Here is a 5,264-nt window from a genome sequence, read left to right as displayed (position 1 = left end):
ATTTGTGGGAGTTGTAGTCTTGGTGACCCGAGCATATCAAGATGCAGTGCTGACGCTTCTCAGTGCCTAGGTCCCCTTCCCCCTCCCCACTTCCTGTGATCTCCCTGGTGCCTCAGGATCCACTTCTGAGAGGAAGGGACCGGCCAGATGTTCGGGTCATTTCAGTTCAATTCAAAACATATTAATATTTATTAAGTGACTACTACGTGCCAGCCGTTGCGGCGCGCACTGGGGATAGAAAAAGAGGCAAAATACAGTCCTTCCCCTCAAAAAGTTCAAAATATACCTGGGGAGACATCATGTAAATATATACAAAGCAAGCATAAATAAGAGATAATTAACAAAGATCTGCCCACGTGCCTCCTTCAATTTTTCCTTTTCACAATACTCAAAATTCAATGCTGGGGAAAATGCATAAAAAAATGTAAATATATGTATGTGTATATATATATAATATATATATACATATATATATTATATATATATAAAACATAAAAAGCACTTGATGGGTGGGTATGAGACTTGGAAAAATGAGCTGTTGACGGAGGCAGGTTTATTCTGTCACCTATTTTCTTTGTTCCCCTCCTTCCCACCTCAATCTCTTCAATTATTTACTGTACTTCCCCCCAAAAGGAGCCCTATGAAAACACAACCAAATCCCTTAATTTGATCATTGGAGAGATCTGTGTATTCCCACCACCTACTTAAGAGTTAAATGCTTCTCGCACCCCCCATTCTCAAAACTTCCTGATTCTTAATAGGATATTATTTATACCTTTTCTGAAAACCTATATAGATCTTCCTAACGAAATAGATATCACTTCTAGTTCTTTTGACTTAAAAAAACTGAGAACAGTAGGGAAAAGATTAAGTGAAATAGAAATGATAATAAAGCAGGTAGAAAGAAACTGGCAGATTAACAGGGAAACAAATCACAGCAGAGAACCTTGAGAAAATGAAAGAATGAAGTTGACTCCCTCAATCAGATGCCACCTGGGATTATGTATAATAAGGGGGGATGGGAGTGGGATTTGCTTCCCAACCCTCAGCTCTATTAATGTAATTGCAGAAAGTAAGGGAATAATAAGTTGTGAAACTAACTGTAAAAAATGAGGCCCCACCTGGTGATCCCTTTATGAGGTGCAAACAAATTTTTTGTCTGAATTGGAAAGGGAGTCTGGCCATTGGTTGAGAAATAATTGGCCACACCCCTAGTGGCCTGTAAAACAGCCAGGCCTGAAATTTCTAGACATAATTTTAAGAGTTGACCCTTAGATTCAAAAGAGATGTACTGGATATTGTTTTAAAGTTGACCTCTGGATTTAAGAGAAATCTAGGACTTAGAAAAGAATAAGAGGTTTGATTGAGAAATTGGATATGGGAGCTCAATTGACCAAATAACCCAACAAAAACCCAGGATTCCCCATTGAAAGAAAGAATATTCAAAGTCTGCAATATTTAGAGACATACAATTGCCTTGGCTTCTCATGTACTTAATTATGATTATGCTCTTTAATTTGTGCCTACTAGATACCAGATTTATTTGAGGGGAAAGAATATCCAAAGTTAACAAAAGGAATTGTTACATAGCTAATCATCATGTCATTTGGTGAAGCTGTTGCTTTGAGCCAGTTGATTATGAGAAGCAAAAGAGGGGGTGGGGAATGAGGCATATTGTTCTTGAAAGTGCAGAGTACCTTAAAGTTTTCAACCTGCAAACTAGTGAGTGAGAAATGAGGAATGATGTTGATCTGATCACCAAGCCAAGTTCAAGGAGACTCTCACCTTGAAAAATGTTTTGACATTCTATTTGCAACTTACTGTACATTTAAGCAAAACGATATTAGCTAAAGGAAAACAATAGCTAAATCTTAGTTTGCTGTTCCAGATTAATTTTACCTCAAATCAATATTCTGACTCTGTTTTGCTGAACTTTGCTTTTCAAATTCTTAGCTATCAATGCCAAGAGACCTGAGCTACTGAAATCTTACCCTCCTTCCTGAAGAAAGCAAATCTAAGATTGTTTGGAGATGGCATTCATTTTAAACTGAAAACCAGAACACTGTGTCAATGCAGGGAGAGAAAATTGAGTTCAAGGTTGTATGGGACGAGGAAAGCTGTGTGGCATGAGGTTATATGTGGAATGGACAGGGAATCCAGACTGTATTTTTAAAATTCTCAGAAATAGATGAAACTAAATTTTTTTTCTCACTTTGTTCAGTGTTTTTGGGTTTTTTTTCCTTTCGTGAATTTACCTGGATTTACAGTAAAAATGCTAGCTATGTGGGTGGCGATAAAACAGCTAGTACATAAAGCTATAAATGAAAATGGGTTGCCCCCAAAAAGAGAGGTTCCTATCCTTAGAAAATTTTAAGAAGAGATTGAATATGTTAAGTCCTTATCCAGATGTCCCATGGGATTATATGGAATGAAAAAGAGTACAGTTTATAAAGCCAGATTCCAAGAGAAAAGATCACCATATAAAATGATTTGATATTATCTTGCTAATTTTTTCCTATCTGAATTTTAACAAACTACTCTTCCTATGCATTTGGTAATAATACAATAATAGTTGACATTTTTATTGTGGATTAACACATATAAATCATTTCTAAATACCTTTTTCATTTGATCCTCTCAAAAACCCTATAAAAGTAAAAATGTCTAATTTTAAAATGATGAAACACAGAAGGGTTATGGCTTGCCTACATAACTTAGAGTGAAATCCAGATCTTTGTGACTCCAACATCAGTTCCCTACCCCTACACTATGTCATGCTATATTGAACTAGATTATCCCTTTTTAGCCCACTTCAAAATTAGCACAATTCAGAAATTTTATATTAAGTAATGCATTTACTATATTCAGCTTTCTATAAAAGTCCACATCCCTTTTAGTCCAACAGATTTGAAATTTACATTTTGAAGGACAAGATCCTTTCTAATTTGAGTGAATTATTGTAGGCAAGAATATTCTCCAGCCACTCATTTTTACAGAGCAGTGGAACATTAAAGTTTTAAGAGTATCCTGAACTTTATAGCTATTTGGTAATTATTGCAAAGGACCATTCATGACCTAGCTTGTGGAGATGAAGATTTGGGAAATGTATTTCTGATGATAAAACTAAATTGGGTGAGATCTCTTAGCACTTAGGAGGCCCAAACCTAAACAGGGTCAAGGATATAGAAAAGAAAAAACTTCCAAAGTCACCCATTTCTGAAAGAGCACAAGTAAATATCCCCAGTTGAGTGTTGTAACTAATTTAATCCGGAGGTGGTGGAGGGTACAAATACTCATCAATAAATAAGTTTAGGGAATCCAACAGATTGGAATCCAAAAGATTCTGTATTGTGATGAACAAGCTTGTGGTCAATCAGGCCAAGGTTTGTGATGAACTTGTTGAGAAATCTACCAAGAGATTTTGTGTCCTAACTAAAAATTACTTTTAATTTATGACTATTCTGCCTAATGGACACTGTATTTGTGGGAATATTTGCCTTAGATTGAGAAGAACGCGTGGGTACAGAGACCCTAACCCAAAATGACTACTTGGAGATCTCTCAAAGTGAAGGTAGAAAGTTATCAGAATCTGGACAGAAGCAGGCACTCCCCACTCCTGGTAACTCCAGAAGGAAGAGGTCAGATTTCACAGAAGAGTTCAGTTAAATAAGCAAGCACTACCCAACCCCTCCCCAAAATCCGCTTATGCAAAATGTAGATTGGGTCTTATGGTTACTTTTCCCTTAATTGGAAGGTGGGGTGATCAGGGGCTGACTAGAGATGAGGTAAGTAAGCAAAAAGTTACAATTCAAGGTCACATGATTTCTAGGAAATCAAAACTAAAGCCTAACTTTTCACTTACTTTAGCCGATAGTCTCTGAAAAATCATATCACTTGCCCCCCACACACACAAGATTAAATATTTTGCACCAAATAATTTTTTAAATGCTATACAAGTAAGTAATAGTTTTATAAGCTTTTGCTTCATTGTTAATGACAGTGAAGGGAGCTCATGAACCATCTTGTGGGAAGTAAACATCTACTATTTTACCAATAGAATTTGAGGTAGAAGTTTTATGGGAAATCCAATCAGTGAGTGCAAGTTTGGGGAACGGTGGAATTGAAAGAGTATAATGGAGATATTAAATCTCAAATAACTTACATGTTTCTTATTGGGATTATAAGGAGATCATGACTAACTCCAGGCTTTCACTTCAAAGATAATCCAATCAGAAAGCGAGAGAAATAATTAAATAACCAATAATTGGGGGAAGATCCAGAATTTTTTTTTCCTCCCTATTTCCTTATTCTCTACTAGACTACCCAACATCTAAAGGACATAGCTGATAATGAGACAGGATTAATTTTCTCTTAATCTTGTTCAGACCTTACCCATCTCCCCTATTTGTTTTTTTGTTTTTTGAGTTTTTTGCTCATTCCCCTTAGTGTTTTGCTCAGGCTTGAGTGTGGGAAGGATTGGAAGATAGATCATTTGTTTAGATTACCCAAGGCAAGAGTGATCAGAGTCCCCTAGTCCCTAATTAAAATAAGCCCATGTCTTATCCTTATTGTTAACCAGTCAGAATTGATTGCCACTCTCAAAAACACCTATTCTTACAAGGGCATTTAAGCACTAAATAGGTTCTATGGGGTACAGCAAGTCCTAACTTAGAATAACTACTCAGAGATTTCTCAAAGTGAAGATGGAAGCTTTATTAGAATCTTGTGAGACGTGGATAGTCCACTCACTAGAGTCCTACACAGAGAAAAGGCCGATTTCACAGAAGTTAAGGACAAATATATAGTCAAAAACCACAAGAATCCATGACATCCCTAACCCCCCCTTATCCGGTTAATTTTCACTGCCTGCTTAGATGGAAGTAGCACAGGTTTGCTAAATTCTAGTCAGGCTGACATAGTTGACTTATTGCAGATGTGTTTATCTAAGTTTATGGTGAACAGTTACAAATGCTTGCAGGTGTGCTTGCCTAAGTTTATGGTGGTGGTCAGTTTTACAAGGTTTACAAATGCTTACTTGAGCTAGTATGAGCATTCTATTATAAGGTTTGTCTAAAGAATTTCATTTTCTAAATCCATCAGACCTTCAAAAACTAAGTTTAGGTTATAGGGTCAGTCTACTTTAGTTAATCATTTTATGAGAAACCACTTAATCCCTCACAATAAGGAGATTTATTTAGAGGTAAGTAATCCATTAAGCCAGAGGAGTTAGAAGGTTTATAGAATAACCAAGGAGACTTAATTTA

Source organism: Antechinus flavipes, chromosome 3 (genome assembly GCF_016432865.1).
Source record: "Antechinus flavipes isolate AdamAnt ecotype Samford, QLD, Australia chromosome 3, AdamAnt_v2, whole genome shotgun sequence".
NCBI classification, from domain to species: domain Eukaryota; kingdom Metazoa; phylum Chordata; class Mammalia; order Dasyuromorphia; family Dasyuridae; genus Antechinus; species Antechinus flavipes.
This window is presented reverse-complemented; position numbering follows the sequence as displayed.